This window comes from Crocodylus siamensis, chromosome 2 (genome assembly GCF_052110815.1).
Source record: "Crocodylus siamensis isolate JL-2025a chromosome 2, ASM5211081v1, whole genome shotgun sequence".
Classification (NCBI taxonomy): domain Eukaryota; kingdom Metazoa; phylum Chordata; order Crocodylia; family Crocodylidae; genus Crocodylus; species Crocodylus siamensis.
Window position 1 is genome coordinate 111,531,971 of NC_143396.1, and position 18,725 is coordinate 111,550,695.

The 18,725-nt window shown below is 42.9% G+C and overlaps 1 long non-coding RNA gene across 1 annotated transcript in view; it reads left to right on the forward strand.

Moving 5' to 3' along the window:
* The first annotated feature begins 701 nt into the window (after positions 1–701).
* Positions 702–18,725, forward strand: part of LOC149870631 (uncharacterized) — a 127,052-nt gene continuing 109,028 nt past the window's right edge. The window contains exon 1 of the long non-coding RNA XR_016440799.1: positions 702–787. This is a non-coding gene — a long non-coding RNA (uncharacterized LOC149870631). The remainder of the gene's footprint in view (positions 788–18,725) is intronic.

Below are 18,725 nucleotides of genomic sequence, written 5' to 3' on the forward strand. Positions count from 1 at the left end.
TAGCTGTTTCAAGGAGCAATCTTGGATGTGTCAAGAATTTGCATTTCCAACCTTTTTCTGCTTTTCCTGGCCAGGAAGCTGGTAGTATAACCCCGATAAATTATAGTAGGCTTATATAACCCTACTATAGTAAGGTTAGCATAATCCTACTAATCATGAAAGATTAACACTTTCATGATTTAGGACTGGTATTCATATGGACTTGTAACCTCATGTGCACAAGAGGCCAGTTTTTCAAAAAAAGTGTCTGTACCTTCTTACTGACCCCCGAGCTTCAAATGCAAAAGAAATACAGATACACATATCCTAAAACGCTCTCTAAGGAATCACAAAGCATTCTCATCATTCTGTGACATCGCAACTGCCAGAAAAGCCTGCTAGAATGTAGGATGAGCCCACAGGGGGTTACATGAATGCCTATGAATTTCAAACATTTTCTTTTTATATATTTATTATGCTCTACTGTGTAGTATTAGGAAGAAAGGAGGAAACAAGAACGAGAGAGAGATTGAGATTGTATCCATTTTCAAATACTTGTGTTGGATCTTTGCTCTTTGAATCCTGAGAGTGATTTTGAGACCAAAATTATTCTTTCTATTGAAACAGTCCCACTTATGGAATATATATGATGCTGTAGGTTGGTTCTTTCTTTATATCTGTGTTGTGAAAAGCAAGGAGGAGAGGCTTGAAAAGGCTTGCCCTCCTCCAGGAACACTGTATCTGATTTGGGAGCATTCTTGGAGGTTAAGATTGGTGACTATCAAGAAAGCAAATACTTCATGCAAGGGTAAGTCCTCTAATTATGTTTGTATTGAATAGCTGCCAGATCCCCATGTCAGGATGTCCTCAGTCACGGCTCTGATCTCACCATTCCTTCCTAGGCTATTGCACAATTGTTTTGGGTGTTTGTGGTAAGGGAGAAAGTTGGATACTGGGGTTGTGCAACCTTCCCAGGAAAGGAAGCCATGTTTTATTTTAGTTGCTTGGTTTGGATTAGAGCCTATAGGAGATTGAATAACATAAGAAAACATTGTAGCCCATTCATGGAAATGAAATCTGGTCTCCTGTGTATGTATATGAAATATGAAGATTAATAGCAAGGGTGGAAAATGTAAATGTCAATGAAAATGCCTTTATTATTGTGGTAGAAATATACAATGGCATAAATACCTATTTGTTATAACTGACTTTTTCCAGTGGAACTGAACCTGTAGATGTAGCACAATTTAGTTGATAGGTTTGAGGTGTCAATGAAGGAGCTCTTTGGACTGCCTATGAACAATCGCTTCCATGATTTGTTGTGATAGAAAAGGTGGAGAGAAAGTAGTGACATACCACAGGTTATTCACTACAGCGAAGGCAGGCCAAAGATGCCAGTGAGTATAGCAATAGAGCCAGATACAAAGGACAGTATAACTCCTTGCAAACAGTAGCAGTATCAGAAGTCTCAGAAATCCTGACAGGTGAAAGTCAGGAGCCACTTTGATTGCACACATATAAGGTATCTGAATGACCATAGGAGATTGCTTCACCTGTGAAAAATCTGTTCAAAATGCAATAGCTTGATATATTCCAGCACTGGGGATCCTGAGAAGATATCCAGTCCTATCCCCTCAGCCAGTGGGTGAGTTATAAAAATACGCTGTATTTTCAAACGTTTATCTGAACCTAGCAACTAACTTATCAGTTAAATCAATCTAGTGAACTAGAATAACTGCTTGCTCATTATTTTGAACAAAGGTGACTGATACAAATCAGGTCTCATTATAAACATCATCCTGCAGTTCAGAAACCCAAATTCTGTTATTACTGCAAAGCACTAATCAGCCCCTTTTGTTTCAGCTGATGTTCAGAGCATATCATAAGGTGTATAGAAACTGTTGTTTGAGACAGATAAACATGTAGTGCTACAGTGACAGACTTGGAAGATATGTACAAATGTTCAAACAAACTAATCTGAGTTGTGTGGGTTACTTTGAGTGGCCTAAACCCCTATTGATAGAACCTCTGCAAGTGTTTGGCATTTGTGGGAGAAGGGGCACAGGTCCTGTCCCAACTCTCCTGTTCCTGGTCCACTTTCTAGCTGCTGTCTCCAATTAAGTTGCCAGGGAGGCGGGGATCCTTGTTTCTCATGGCCTGGGGAATAGTCCCTGGGGTAGGGCATACCATGGTGACCAGCCTCTCACACCACATGGAGTTCTGTGATGTCTTCTGGGAAGACAACATTGATGCCAGTCAGGAGTGTCATAGGTTTGTGCAAAGTGATCCAGGCCCTGGTTCATGAACTTCCTATTTTGCCACTGGGACTCTGCCGACTTTGCCCTGGTACAGGTAGCCTCCTTGAAATGTCAAGTAGCCTTTAAACCCCATGTCCTGCACCTCAGCAGACTGGATGTAGGCATCTCTCAGCCCCACAATGCCCCCCTCCACACCGTAGTCTTTCCTTATGCTGGTGCCAGAACTCTCAATACTAAGAGGCTGCAGTACATGGCTGGCACTAAGAAGCAGTTACAAGGTTTTTCTAGCATTGTCCTTGCTACATTGCCTTCTCACCTGACATTTCTCATGCACTCTGCAACTCTGTGGCAGCCTATCTTGAGCTGCTGTCACATCCTCTGCAGGCTTCCCTCCCCCATGCTGATGATGTCTCTGAAAACAGAGACAAGAGGCACTGCAGCTTTGTGAAATGCATTACACTTTTCTGATAATATAGGATATAACTGCAGAAGTTTCAGCCCCTGCCATATTTTGGCCAGATACTCCCGCAGAGGCAGGAGCTGGAAATGCCCCATCTGTCTCCCTTGGGTTTGGGATCTGTGCTGCACTCCCCCACCTAGCCCATCTGGGATTGGGTCCTAGTTTCAACTGTTTTAACTAGTTGTGCTCTGAGTAGGTAGGAGGCCCCACTGTTGTGCTGGACAGGCTGCCTAGCGGGAAGTGGGTAGCCCTCTCCCAGGAAACTCAGACAGGGATTCTGGGTTTCCCAAGAGTATGCAGGGACTGCCTGCTTGTGGGACCTCCAAACTTAATTTTCTATGATTCTAACTGTGCTGCAGGAGCACAATGTCTCCCAATGTCTCCATGGCAAAAGTCACTGGGTGCCCGAAGCAGGGCATATATTACTGTGTCAGGGGGGCCTCCCTTTATGCCCGGCTTCTTGTTTAGTAGATGGTCTCTCAAGAGTTGTTCAAGTCCTGGAAGCTCGTTGCATGCATTGATGGTATGGTTGAAAGGCTGGGAATACCACTTAACTTGAGAGTCCAGCTTGAGTGTCATCTCTGGCTCTGACATGGTGGCATGTAACCCCAAGATGCCACATCCATTGTGACACAGCCCTCACCTTCTGAAGATCCAGCTGAGGGACATTTTTGCCCACCTGGTGCTGCCTGTTGCCCTCAGTTACCCCACTTGATTCCTGTGATTACAGGTGGGGGAGAAAGAGAAGGAGCTGTCCAGCCTAGAGCACCCCCTTCCTGCTTCCAAGCCTCTGGTCCACACCACCACTGATGGTCCCTATGGTCCACACCACCACTGATGTGCCTTGAAGCAGCAGCAGGGGCTGCCAGACCACTGGAGGAATGGGTTGTAATGTGTTATCCTGGGGAATGGAGGGGCAATGGGGCAACGTGCTTTCCTAGAAGGCACCAGGGTTGTGTGAGATCTTGAGCACTGACTACAGTGAATGATTTGGTTTTGAGACTCATCTGTCACAGAGCCATGGGCAGGGACTGGACTGGTCAAGTGCTGCCTAAAAACCTTGCTTGGAACCTGAGCCTTGGAACAACCCTAGGATTCAATCCAGCACCATACATGAGGTCTTGCTTTCTCTTTCAGGACTCTTATCTTCTCAACAGTGCTTGTTTTGGCAAAGGTTGTGTGCGTGTGTGTGTGTGGGGGTGTGGGTTGGGGGGAGAATGTTTTTTGCCCTTGATGTACTACAATGCCAGCAGTTCTTATCACTGCATCTTTTCACATGCCCTTCACTTGAGCTTCCCATCTGCCACCCATCCTGGTGGCATGGCACTGGGCATGGAACATCAATACCTGTCACAGCCATAAGCCACCACAGACAGGGAGTGAGGAAGAGCTCCACAAGTTCCTTCAGGTGACAGTCTTAGATGGCAGGAAATGGGTGGTGGGGCCATTACTGCCCTGCCCTCCTATCCATTGGTATGGACCACACTTTGTCACCACCCTTGGGGGCGTTGGGCTTCCTCTGCACCTGGTTCCTCATCACATCTGTGTGGTAGAGTATTGATTCCTACCTTTCCATGCAGTAGGCCCTGCCTCAGCACCATCAGGATCAGTGCCGGGAGGGGTGGGTGCTGTTTGGGTCCCTGTGCTGGGACAGGGAAGGGGGTGGGCACTCTTCAGTCCACCATGCTGGGACTAGGACTGGGCACTTTCTGGTCCCCACCCTGGAATCTGGAGGAAAGATGGGTGTTCTTTGGCTCCTTGTACTGTGATCAGGAGATCTGGTGAGAGGTCTCTGTGTCAGTGCAGGGTCTCTGAGGAGCTATCAGCAGAAAGGGACTGGCTCTGATGCAGCAAATGGTGTCTCTGGATATGTAGCACCCCTCAGATACAGAGGGTCCAGGGTCTGTTGGGGATCAAGTGCTAGTCCCACGCCCACCTGCAATGTGGTTTACATGATACCAGGGTCCAAGTCCTATATTTCAATCATCATGCTGTCAGATTTTCTCCTTGTGTCCTGCCTCTCAGTGCACATAGGCCCACTGCCCATGTGGAGCCTGAGGGAGCTCAGATCCGGCTCCAGCTATGAGATGTCTCCTGGTTTGCCTGTGTTCCCAGGGCCTTCCTATTAAAGGCAAAGTCTCAGGCTTTTCTCTGCTCTCTGCTCAAGGGCTGGCAGTGTTGTGCCATGGGCAGCACTCTGAGGCAAGGTGGGAGGCAGTGAAGTGCATGCCTCTGTTGATGATACAGAGCTTTTCACTCTCCCTCCATGCTTCTGTATACTGTCTGCAGCAAACTGACAGGCAAGCAAGCTGGGTGGGGGGGAGTTGATAGCAGTGTTTATGCAGATGGGAGGGGCTAGCTCTGATGTGGAGCTTATCTTAAACCAGAGAGGGTCTGGGACAGACATTGCATAAACAGTTTCAGCCTGGTTAACTCTGATACTAAATCTGTTAACTCTGATACTACATCTCAAACCATTTTCAAACTGGTTTATGTTCACTGAACATCTGTTCTGTTACAGGTTTAAACCAGTTTCTGATCACTTAAACCAGTTTATGTGTAAACTGTCCCTAGCCCATGAAGGCATTTGGTGCATGGGATAAGGTATGTCTCATACTGCAAAAGGCATGTGTAGGACTCGTGGATTCTTAAGCTTTTGTTGTGAAGAATATTGATTGTGATTGTGGTCATGTTGTATTGGCAGGTTTTGAATTTTTTGTTTTGGCAGGGTCTATTTCCATTTGGAGTTTGTAGGTCAACAGGGAGTGTGCTTCTGTTGACTGTTTAGCAACTTTGGGGATTATTTGAAAGTAGGGGGAGGGATAAGCAGGGGATTGGGAATAATGTTTTCAGGGTAAGAAGTTGCTCAAAAAGAAGTTTGCAATACTCTTAATGATGTTCTGTCATATTATTTATCATGTGGGATGGTATGTGACCACCATGGATGAATGATTAGTGGGAGTTCTTTTTGTACGATTTTAAGTTTTGGGAGCTTTTTAAATGGCTCATTCAAAGATGCCTTCTATGTTCCTGGTGGAGTGTCAGAGTTGGTAAGAGAAGTTTTAGGTTGTTGAGGCAGATGTTGCGGGTATTCTTGTCATAGATGTGATGACATTTGAAAACCTGTCCATAGGTCAGTGCTTTATTTGTATTTTTGACATGATTGCTGGTGGTTTGTGGCATTCACACCTGGAAGACTTGTTTTTATCTCCTGCAACTATATACATTGGTCTAATAAAAGATATTTCCTCACTTTACACACTCTCATATCCTTGGGCCATCATGGTCATAATAACAACACTGCTGTATCAAGAATCCATTTTATTTGCCGGCTTTTACTTTGCCCTGCAGTTAAATGGGAGAAGGAAGGAAGGGAGGTGCAGGGTAGAGCACCAAAGCTTGTTTATATTGAGAATTATGGGGAGACTTTTAAAAGCTTTGAAAGTCTTCCTGTCAGTGGAGCTTAAGCACATCTAAAGGGTGAAATAACTTATTACAGCCATTTTTCAAAATCCCGTTCATTGCTACCACCTAAAACTGAGAGGGTAAACTTCAGTCTTTAACCTTCTCTCCTTCCCTTGTTTCCTACAAATTGTTGCATTATGAGGACATATTGCCAAGTGTCCTGTGTAACAGCATTAACTGTCTCTCCCCCCAGCATGACATTCATATTTTTTTAAGTTCCCAAGTTACCTTAGAGCAGAGAGCAAAGTCTGGGCATTTTTCCCACTCAGCCAATGCTGTATATTTCCCTCTTATCCAGAAGAACTCTCACACTTTTCTCTCTGTGTGCTTATTCAAAAGTGAACTGGGATCCAATTTACAAATTCTAAATGTAGAACATTTGAACTCAGTGCATGAAATCACAACCCAAAATTAATCAATCACACATTGTTATTATACTCCAAATAATTCTCTTGATTCCATTTAAAATATGAACCCTTTTCAAATGGGCACAAATTAAAAGGTGAAAAGGCTTCAATCCTAAAGTCAGTCCTTAAAACACTAGAACTTACAATTACGTTTTTACGGGTAAAGTTAGTTTTCTGAGTTCAGTAACCTTCAAGCAGCATCTTGTGTATCAGAGTATATGTAAGTATGTCAGAGTCTAAATAAAAGATATATTTGTAGAGGTTAAATACCAAGGGTCTCTCTAATCAATGATCCTCAACCAGGGTACCATGGAATCCTGGCTTGCTATGAGATCCTTTTAAAGGTGTGGTTACATGCCACACTATGTTAGCATTGATAGATGTACAGAACACCTACATGTGATTCATAAGATAAACCCAGAAATTTCAAATAGAAATCCATACCATCCAAAACATCTGACTTCTTTTGGTCTTTCTGGGTTCTTTGCTGCAGAAGAATTGCACTTTTAGTTTCCTGTAGTAAAAACAAAAAGGTAAAAACTAACAGCTGGCATTTTCAAGGGATGATTTGACTCTAATCAGGTTGCGAACCACTGTTCTATATAAACTAATACATATATCCAGCTAGAATCATGGCCTACCTTAAACATAAATTTGACTTAAAAAATGGACTAAATTTAATTAGTTATGTATTGTGTGATTGGGTATCAGTTGATTGGATATTGTGCTGCATTTAGTAACATTTCTAATTGTGCATGTTTCATATGTACTGGAAGAAAGTAAATATTGTGTATGAAGATAATATTGAAATACAGAAACATCGATCATGTGGTGTTCTAAAACCAGAATTAAAAATGTTTTCTTTATGATTATTATATGGTGTATCCAGTGTTACAGCAATGTTTCTCTGTAATTTCAGTATTAAAGGTTACCTTGCTCATACTTCGAATCACAAGTTATTTGCAGGGGGTAAGAGAAGTGCTTCCTGTCAGTCTGTATTTATTGATAATATAGTTTCTGAAATATTCAGTTGTGATTATTCCTTTAGAATCCAAAAGTGCATGTAAGTTAACAAATAATAACTATGTTGTTCTTTTTGCTACCATGACTCACTTCTGCTAGGAATGTATTTTATGGTTCTAGTTGTTCCTTCTAAGGTGGTATCAACTACCATATTCCAACAAAATGGTTTTTTTTTTATTTTTTAACTATGGAAAAAAATGAAAGCTATCAAAAATGATCTACCGGTAATTGCTGAAGCTGCATATAAATTCATCCTAATGGGCTTGATTCATCCATCTTTCTTTTCTTGCAGGTTATGCTTTTTTTTTTTTTTTTTTTGCAGGATAGTATTTTAACAACACTTGAACAAATCCTTTTTTCTTTCAATAATGTGGTTAACTGTCTGGAATTTCAGCCACTGGAAATTTTCTCCCCCCTCCCCCAAACGAATCTCCATTAAGCATCCAAATAGAGTTACTTCATCCTTGCAGCTGGATGGATGGAAGACTTTCTAGGGCCTAAGTACTTACTGTATATGTCACCCCTTTCAATTTTTTTTTCCCAGCCTCAGCTTTAGGAGCAGGTGCTGGCCTTTTGCTTTCTTTCTGCTTCCTCTGTGGGGAACAGACTGGAAAGAGCCAACTAATTAGAAAATTCTACAGGGAAATTAATTCTGCAAACAGCTGTGGAATGGTATTTCATTATAATGTGCACTTGCTGTCTGTCAGCAGGGTCCTGATTGGCTTGACAAGTGGCAGTTCTCCCAGATGTTCTACATTATGCGATGAGACCATAACTGCATTGCATGGTGCCTGTATACTAAGGAGGGGACTATTGGTGTTTGAATAAGACATTCTTAGAAGCTAAAGTAGACTAAACTACCCTTCAGTACACAGTACGTTGATGTTATCTTTAGTAAGGCAAGAATACAATGGTTTTTTAATAAATCGCTTAAATTTTAGCAGTGAAACACTGTTTTCAACTAGTTTAATTGCACACTTTACTTGCAAGTGAGACAGGCGCAGATGAGGAGGAAGGAAAGAGAGAGACATAACAAAGCAGATACCTTGATCTGTGTGCATTTGGTATTTGCAGACTTGTCTAGTTCAGATAGATTACAAAACGTTACAGGCATCTACACTGAGAGGACTCTGCAACTGTGCCACAGATGATGTGCGTCATTCTAAACAGATAGTCATTTACACGGTGGCATTAAAGTCAGAAAGGGGATCTCTGAGTGTACTGGGGACAACACAAAGTCCCTTTTCTCCAGTTTTTGGTTCAAAGAGCATTTGTAAAATAGTAATATTTAAAGCACTACTTATACTTGTATACATGGTTTGCTTATCTTCAACTTCATTACAGGTCTCTTGTTTTCTCTCAGCCTGTTACAAAGTTTGTATTATTCCATTACTTTGATGGTGGAAGGCTGGAACAACTTTCTTTTTTCAAGTCTTTTTTCAGACAACTTGCCAAATCTGAGGATGTAAAAAAAACCCACACATCATTTGCTACATGCAAATCTAACTTCTTTGATTTCCATCAGCACAGGTACATTTTCCTTTCCACGGAATTGGTACAGCGTGGGTAGCTAAAGAGAAGTAACCTGGTAATTCTGGCATTTCTGTAATGTGGAAAAATTGTATGGACCACATGTAGCAGATCTGTTCTATAGTCTAAGTTTTCTCTATCCTTTGATATATGAAAATTTTATTTTTAAACACCTAAAATTCTTTGCACATGGATGATGAGTGAAACTGAATTTGTCAGGTGAACATATGGAAGTGGCATTTGTAGTTTATGGTGAGAATTCAGTGTACTCTTAAAGCATGTGAATCCCTATTTAACCATTTTTATTAATCTTCAAGTGTACAGCATACTTGCTTCAAAATTACAGTTGATTATAGAATATATTTTAGCTAAAATTAGACATTGAATAATTCCTCTTAACCCTGCTTCAAATAGCAATAATTTAAAGGAATTACTGACTCAGAAAGCACAGACATATTCATTTGTTTTGAAAACTAATATAATGGATTAAATTAAACATTGGTATAATTTCACTAAAAACTATGATGATTTGAGTCTAATTGGTTTGCTATGGAACAAAAATTCTCTAAAGTTCAACCAAATGTTCACATTATCATCCGGATGTACCTACCAGCTATCATCAGCAAGTAAAAGATGACACACTGCATCTGTCCTTAGAAGTCATTGCAATCTCAGGTTTAATATGTCTCATTTAAATATTAGGGACAAATTATACCATGCCTCAGAAGTGGTGAAACATTGCAAGTTCTCCAAAGGCATATAATGTAACAATTAAAATTATGTGCAAAATAGATGTTTAGTTTGTTGATTGAACTGGAAAAATATCAGGGAAAGATATTGATTCAGGTTACCCTGAAGTGGATTTTTTTCTGTCTTGTTTTCTCCAAAGTTCTCCAAAGTCTCCCACGTTCTCCAAAATTCTGAATAAATGTATTTATGTTGATCCAAGATGTATCATATCCACAACAAAATGTTCCATTTCACATTAGATTTAAAAAAGCATTTGTTTGACCTAAGAAAACAAAACAAAGCATTTGGTTTTTTTAATTAAATGACATGTTTTGATTTGTGGCTTAATCAGTTTCTTCTAACCTTATTTAAAATCAAGGCAAATTGTGAAATGAGAAGGCCATCTCAGAATGAAAATTAAAGCCTTTCGTTTAAAAAATACTGAAAATAAACAGAATAAAAAAAATCTCCCTTTTTCTTTTTCAGCCAAAAAGCCATTCATCAAAGTTGACCTAAATTCACAGACAAATAAACAAACAGTTCTAGTTATAATATAGGTTTTTCATCCAGTTTTTTCAATAAGGTTATTTCATAGACAATGAACAGCGTTAATGATCTAAAATCAGTTTGATTTATGAAATGTTGTGTGCAGATGAGTTTGTCATTAACAGAAAAGCTGTACATGTTTTTACTTAAATTCCCTCATTTCTCCAAGGATTTGCTATCCAAAACAAATTGGGAATTTTGTTTGAATGGTTTACCCACACCTCATAATATTATCTATGCTCTTGAGACAAACCACCATCTGGAGAAGCTGTTTACAAAAATGGTTTCCAAGTTCAAGATGCAAATATTTTCATTTCCTTGTGGTTCCAATGATTATTTTAATATGTGGTTGGCTTAATACTATTAAACTATATTTTACATTGGGAAATTAATTTTTAAAAATATTTTACCACGGTTAAATTCCCATGCTTCCGCAAAGCTTATACCTTTCTTGACACATTGTTTGAACGCTTCTGCTTGAAATTTAAAATTGGACACCACCCATGAGGCACTCAATGTAATGCATAATCATAAAAATTCCAAATGCTCCAAAATCTTGAATACTACTAGGTTATCTGTAACCTCAGTCAGAAGGAAGTAAGGAATAATGAGATAGTGGGGGAGAAGGGAGGAGGGAATGAAGATTCTGCTATAATTAGGTTCTTTTCTTATTTACTTAATGAGTTTCAGGCATCGATTCATGTCATCTTACTATCAATTACTCCTGAGTTACCCAAATTACAAACTCAGAGTTAGACTGTGCCTTGATCTGATTGAATGTACAAGAAGTCAGAGAGGAAAAGAATCTCCTCCCTACTTCTGGGGCAGTGAAGTGCTTTGGGAATGCAAATATTTTTTCTGGGATAGTGCTAATCGGTGAACTGCTCTTCTCCTACAACAAATGGAGAGTATGTGGGTAAAGGTGGAGTTACTCCTTTGTGCAGAGCAAATACATGCTGCATGCTTTTATTTTCCTTTTTACTACTTCAGAAATTGTGGCCGTCTTGGACAAAATGCTTTTTAGGTTCTGCTGTAGTTGGCCTTTCGATTTGAAAATGCTAGTGGTCTTCTGCATAGTGTTAGGAGAGCTCAGTTTTCCTTCATATTGAAATATACAGTAAATCAGTTTCTTAAAAAAACATGGTAAGTACTTATGAGGGGGACAGAGAATGAAAGGATATTCTTCTTAACCCAGGGTACCCTTTTCAAAGGCAAAAAGAGAAGATGGCTTGGCCTTCTTTCACAATAATTTGTGCACAGACCCCTTCCTTCTATGCCTGCCATCAGCTCAGCAAAAGTGATGGGGTTTTGCCACTGCTTTGGTTTCTATGGTCTAGATGATGCCATAAGTGTTTGGTGAGAACTCTTTTTCTTGTCTATGCTGTCCAGGACTTCCAGTAGTGCTGTCCAGGACGGAAGTACTAACCAGACCTGGTACTGCTTAGACTCCAACACTAGGTGCATTCATTCTGGCATAGCTTCTCTTACAAGCACTACAGATAATCAAAAGACCTAGAAGAACAAATATTCTTAATGATGATCCTGATTTCCAGCCAGAAAATAGCCATGCAACTTATGGTCCATGAAAATTCTGAGTCCCAACATTATGGCTCTGAACATATACTTTGCTTGAGAGTTACTAGTTCAACAGCCTGATATCCATAGGTACTGACAGTTGGATGTACAGAAAGTAAGCCTAAGATTACTGGGATGATTAGGTCATCTCTGAATCCTTTGGCTAAACAGAAAGCGACAAATCTTTAGGTTTTACAAATCTAAAGGCTTTCTCTCTGGTTTGTGTTGTTTAATTTCATTTCTACTCATTCCACTGTACTTGTCAATGATTTCCAGTAGGGAAGAAATTGAAGTGCTCAGTTTTTTAGGGAGGCCACTAAACCAACTGCAAGTAGATGCAAGTAGTGGTTAAACTAACCTCATCACCCGCCTTTGAGTGTAGTCTTTCTTCAAAGGAGTGTATATCAAGCCTATTGAAACATATAAGACAGAAATTGGGCATGCCAGCTGCCCCTCTTTATGACTGATAGAAATGAGTTATAGGGACCATTTGCTGAGGCCAATGTATTTGTATAAACTTTCTCAAAACAAAATTGTTTAGAATTTTAGAATGGGACTTTCAAAAGTGCCCAGTGTTACCATGATTCTGCTGCTGTCTAAGCTGATGGAGTTTTTACTGTTGATTTTAATAGAAGCAAAGCTAGGTTTTTGAACATCCCATCTTTATTCCAGACTTTCTCAGTCAGACAAATAAACACAGTCTCTGAGATCTCCTCCATCATCCTTCCTCTTTTCCAAATGACAAAAAGCCCCTTAAATGGATATCCCTCAACCCCCCCCAAAATCAAGGAAATAAAGATTTAAACATGCTTGATGAAAGAAGAAGCTAAGAATAGGAAATAGATTAATACAATATGCTTTTTGACACATCTGGGAAATTTCAGTATTTTCAGGGGTTTTCTCCCAAAATTGCTGTATAAGCATCCACCCTTCCAGTTTGACTAACAGGGCTACATTCCAGGAAGAAAAAAATCAACTAGCAACAGTCATTTAGTTCTCTTTACTTTTTCCAACGTTGACTCTCCAAATATTTTGTAGAGAGTCTGATTAATATTACATACATTTATAATGGTGATTAATGCCACAAATTGATGCTTATAAAGTTTAAGTCACTTTTAAAGAGAAAGAGAGAGAAGCTGGATTTCCTGAGTCATACTATTAGTGAGATCTTCAGGTACTCAGAACTTCTGAAAAGCAAATCATTTAGAAGCCTAATTTATGACTTAAGCTTCCCCAGTAAGTCAGTGTCAGAGCAGAGATCAGGAGAACCCAGGTCCTTAGAGTTTTAAGGCTTTTATGCTGACCTATAGACTCCAGATAATCTCCCTAATTTTACCCTTTAAAAAATAATATCCCAAACTCCTATCAAGCTCCTTCTAGCAGGAATAGTTATTTCGCACAAAAATAATTTTACAATGCAAGAGATAATGTATATGCCAGAAATGTGAGTATAACTTACGTGCATCATTTGTGGTAAAGACATACAAAAGCTAGATTTCTTTCTGTTGTTCTTGGGAAACTGGAAAAAGTTAAAATTCTGCTTTACAAATTAGCCTTTTCAAAGAACTCTAATTTTGATCAGTTATCATGCTAGTCTGTGCAATAATACTGTATGTTATATATAGTCATATACAAATCAGCCCAAAAATGATATTTCCAGCTGTTGCCAAGAGCTTTGGGGAAACAGAATATAGAGAGGAAGACAGAGAATTAGCATGTTCTAAGACTAGACTATTATGAAATACAAAAAAATAATTTTAAAGAAAAACCTGAAAACATTGATCAGATGAAAACTGCTGAGAAATCTTTTGAGGTTGATGCTTAAATTTGCTAAACTAATTCTGCCATCCAGTGTACTCCTTAGACATGCACAATGCATCATAATATGCTCTTCTAGTTAATACAGAAAAGTTGGAAACAAAGATGAAATTGAAGAGTACAGGTCATGGCAACTACTTTAAAGAGGCCCTTTCAATCTCTGGACACCCCCCCAAGATTTTCCTGTTAAAAGAAATATAAAATCAAAGCAGCATTGGTACAGGGCATCCTGTATTAAGAGGCAACATGTGATTTATGATGCATATTAATTTTTTGTATGTGCACTGAAGAGATTTAAAATAACTTGGTGGTTCACAACTACAACTTGAATGACTAACCAGTCAATCAAGTTAATTGTTAAAATGGTACTTCATAGATGGTTATGTATTTGTGTAAGTAGATACACTCTTTATACTCACAGCATATTACATACACATATATACTTGTGTAATATGTTTGTGTGCACGTGAATCCACCCTTTTTTTTCAGAGCTCACCACATGCTAGTTTTTATTTACTGCCATATTTCACTTTACTAAGGAACAACTGCCATATTTCACTTTACTAAGGAACAACTGCAATATCTTAGTTATGGTAAAAGGTGACCTACCTGGATTTAGAAGTACAGAAACCAGAATATATGCACACTTATATCTCTGTACCACTTTTCCTTATTTTTAAAAACGTGAGAGAAATCAGGCTTTTTAAAGTTTGGTTAGAATTGGTCTACATGCAAAAAATATGGGACTGCAACTGTGCAACTGCCAAAACTTTTAGGCACCCTGCCACCTAGTAGAATATACATGAGAAGTAATAGGCATCCAGCTCATGAAAGCTTATGCCAAAAGCTTGCAGAAAAGGACAATTTTCTTGCAATTTTCCAGTTGGTCTAATAAGAGGTATCATTTTGGAACCAAGAATTCTAGTTTTTTGTATGCTGTATATATCTACTTTAGGTTGCTTATGGGTGCGGCTACATGAGACATATTACCATGCAGTTGACTAACTGAGTATAATATAGCATTGCCAACTGTATGTGCAGGCATTTACTGTGCAGTAAATTAGTTTACTGCATGGTTAATTTGCTACGTGCACATGCAGGTAGCAAATTAACCACACCATAGTAACTGCAGAGTAGTTCATATGTCGCCTCTGATCAGAAGCAAATTTGCTCCTGGTCAGCCCCACTACCAGGGGGCTACCCTTGGACTAGCCCCAGGGCCATGGAGCTTGGAGCTTCTCCAGCCCTGCGGCTAGGGCAGCTCTTTCCCTGCCCCAGCCTGGCTTTTAAAACTCTGCAGTGACCCTGGGGACCTGCGGCACTTGCTGCCTGCCTCTGTTTACCATGTCCCACAGCAGAGATCCTGGGCCAGCCACAGCTCCTTTCCCAGAACCTAGCACTGGCCAAGCCCACCCCACTGCCTGCCTGTTTCATACCATGCACCTGAGCTGTGCACTGTAGGCACCTGCCAGGCCTGGTCTGTAGTCCCTGAAAGCCATTGAGGGAACCATGCTGGCATAATCCCTGACACCATGTCCCGGGGGCCTAACTGGTCCCAGGATGAGGCCATGGACCTTGTTGCGCTTTGGGGTGAGGCTGAGGTCCAGAGCCAGTTGGCCTGGGGTGGGCACTCCAACATGCACATCTATGGGGGCCTGGCACCCCACAAGTGGAAGCATGGGCCCAATTAGTTGGTGCGGCAGTGCCACATAAAGGTCAAGGCCCTGTGGGCACAATGTGTCTGTGACAAGCTAGCAGGCCTGTTCTGTGGCTGAAGGGCCTGAGTGCTGGTTTGGTAATGGAAGGCTTAGGATTTCAAGTCCAGGTATAAGCCAGTGATCTTCAGTCTGAAATTTTGGGAGTTGGACTACATAACCTCACGATGTCCCTTCCAACCCTAATTTTTTATGATTCTGTTACCAGCCACAACCACAACCACAACCACCTGTTGGAGGCAAGCCACAGGACCGTGCCCTTTATGTGCCAGCTGGATCATATTCTCATGACCTAGGACCCTAGGAAGAGCTTTGCTGCATATTCCAGCACAGGCAGCCTGCTGGAGCCTCTGAATGGCCTGGCAGTGGCAACAATATATTTGGAAGTGGCAAGACAGGCACTGTGCTTCTGCAGCACAGGGCACCAGTGGGAGCCGCACATCATCATCACCAGTAGGAACAGACTTGGGCCACCGGGCATGCTTGCCATGCCCACCCAGTAAGTCCCACACTGGAAGGGGAGCCTGCCCTGCCCCTGCCCCTACTTCTGCTCCTGCCCCTGTCCCTACCCCTGCCTCTCCTCCCCACACAGCCTGGCTGAACTCTATCCTGGGCCCCAGAGTTCCACCCTCCCCCCCACAGCATGTTGGAGGTGGGAGGAAGTGCAAAACTTTATTGAGCAGCCAGTATCCCCTCAGCCAGGCAGGCATAGGCCTGTCACATGCAGAGAAATGTGTTGGTGCTGGTGGTGATGAAATCCTTGACTGTGGGGGGCAGGATCGCAGTGTAGGCATGAGTACCTCTCCAGGTGGTAGCAAACATTGCAGGGAAGCATGGGTTTGCTCAACACACTGTCAAAGCTCAGGTCCCATGCCAGATTCTCAGGTACTTCTTGGGGACCAGAGGCAGGAGCAGGGCATAGTTGGTTGGGCACCCTTTGGTCCATGAAATTGCTTATCATGGTGTGCCCAGGACACACACACTAGGGGCACACTTGGGGTGCAGGGCATGTGTTGGGGGTGCTGCTTTAGGGTGCTTCTCCAGAGAGGACTTCTGGGAGGAGGGTGGGGAACCATTAGCTCCACATCCCAGTCAGCTGGGAGCCTCTTGCACCTCTCACCCAGTTGTCGTGGGCCTAGTGGCAATGGAGGAGGCACTCTGGCCTGCAAGAGGAGAAGAGGGGAAATGTTCTGGAGCACCACCAACAGGTGCTTCCAGGAGCCAGGATAGTCCCAGCCTGGGAAGGGATGAGGAAGATCCTGTCCCTAGTGGGACCAACACTGCACATGGACCATTCTGGCCCTGGCCCTTGGCTGCAAGAGGGGGAGCTGGATACGCCAGCAGATCAGCCACTGTTTCCCCTGAGTGAGCCCCCCACACACTGGCCTCGTTGCAGTGTGCACACCTGTGGCAGTGCTGTCAGAGGTTGCTGTTCAGGAGGGAGAGGGGAGGGGCTCTGTTGTTCAGGAAGGAGATGGGGACGGGGTCTTTGTTAGTGGAGTGGAATAAAGTGCTTTCTAGAAAACTCTGCAGTGAGTATGGTGCTGGGAGTGTGTGAGGGGGCTGGGGTCCATGGCCAGCAGTTCAAATGATCTACAGTGGGGAGTGCAGGAGCAGGTGGTTGGCCAGTGCCTCTTGCACCTGGTGTCCTGGTTCCTGCTGCTGGGTGTGTGGTTCACCTAGGGCCTTGATCATGGGTTTTGGTGCCTCTTGAGTCAGTGACCTGTAGCAGCCAATGCCACTGATGGGGGTGGTCCCCCGGTGGTTGATCCTGTTGGCTGCGGGGGCGCTAATCTCACTCATCATAGAAGCAGCTGCACCACTTGCAAAGCTCTGCAGCCACTTCCAGAAGTGGTGCAGCTGCTTCTGCTGGTGGCCCTGCTCCCTGGCTAGCACTTGCAGTGGAGACACTGGTGCTTCTGCCTGCCCCTCTGTCCGCCGGCTACACAGGGAGTGTGGCCTGACAGGTGGTGCACTGGCATTCTCAGGGGGTACATGGGGGTTTATGCCTGCCTCCCTCCCTCACTCCCTCCTTTACATGCACCGCAGCAGCTGTGCTGTGCCACCTGCAGCCCCACCAGAAGGGAAGAGTGACAGCCGCCTGCAACCAACGTGCCAATGCACTGGAGCAGGGCCCAGTGCATTGGCTACAAGGGGCTGTTACTTCCCTCCCAGTGAGGCTCTGGGCTGCTGAGTGTGGCTGGTGCTTTGTGTATGAGGGAGGGAAGGAGGCAGGCAGGTAGCAGGGCTGTGTTTGAATCATCGTGCTAAACGTTGGTCAGGCCATGGCCTGGGTGGCTTAGCCCATTTTGTGGCCTCTGGTTGGTGGCATCCATATGTACATTGGAAGCATCTCTTCTGGTGTTCAGGCAGCAGTGCAGGGACAGGGGGCCTCAGATGCTGTGATGAGCCTGGCCACACAGCCCAGGGAGGCAGGCAGGGCCAAGACTGACCTGGGCTGGCGGTGGTCACCATGGCAGTGAAGCATGGAGAGCAGGATGGCAAACAGGAGCCTAGGGCACAGGTTGTCTTTGCCAGGGTTTAGGGGTGGAGCAGTCATCACACAGTGGGCACAGACTCTGGTGACAGTCAAAGGGGGTTGTGGCAGCATGCTGCCAATCGTTCTGGGCCAGAAACACAGGTGGCCAGGGAACACCAAGTGGGGTGGAGGGTGGCTCCAGGCAGCCATGTCTAGACCCTCCAGGGGGTGGTGCAGGGCCAGAGGAGGCCTGGAGCAGACTGGTGCCATGAGGAGCAAATCTGTTCCCAAATGGCTGCACGTGTAGATGCTTGGCCAGGACAGATTTACTGTGCATTAAATTACTGCGCAGTAAACCCGTAGAGCGCTACCTGCATATGTAGATGCACCCTATAAGATGCAAATCTACCCTCTGTTCATCAGAAACCAGCAGGTTGAAGAGGAAGCTACCTAAGCTAGTCAACAAGAAATGCAGAAGAATGGTTCTGGGCTTAAGTCTTGTTCCTCAGATGTGGCTATGCACCAAGCCCGAGCTGTTGAAGGAAGACAACTGGGTCTTCTTAGAATTCTCAGCTGGCACTTACGTAAATTGGGTCAGCCTGTTTCTTCTGAAATTCCAGGTTTATAACGTTATAACTCCCAGGCTTTGGGATCCTCTGCTGTGAGGCTCTCTTAAGTTTTCCAGCTGAATATGTTGTTTTTTGCATAAGTAATTAAATAGTCATTGGCCTATAAAGAAAA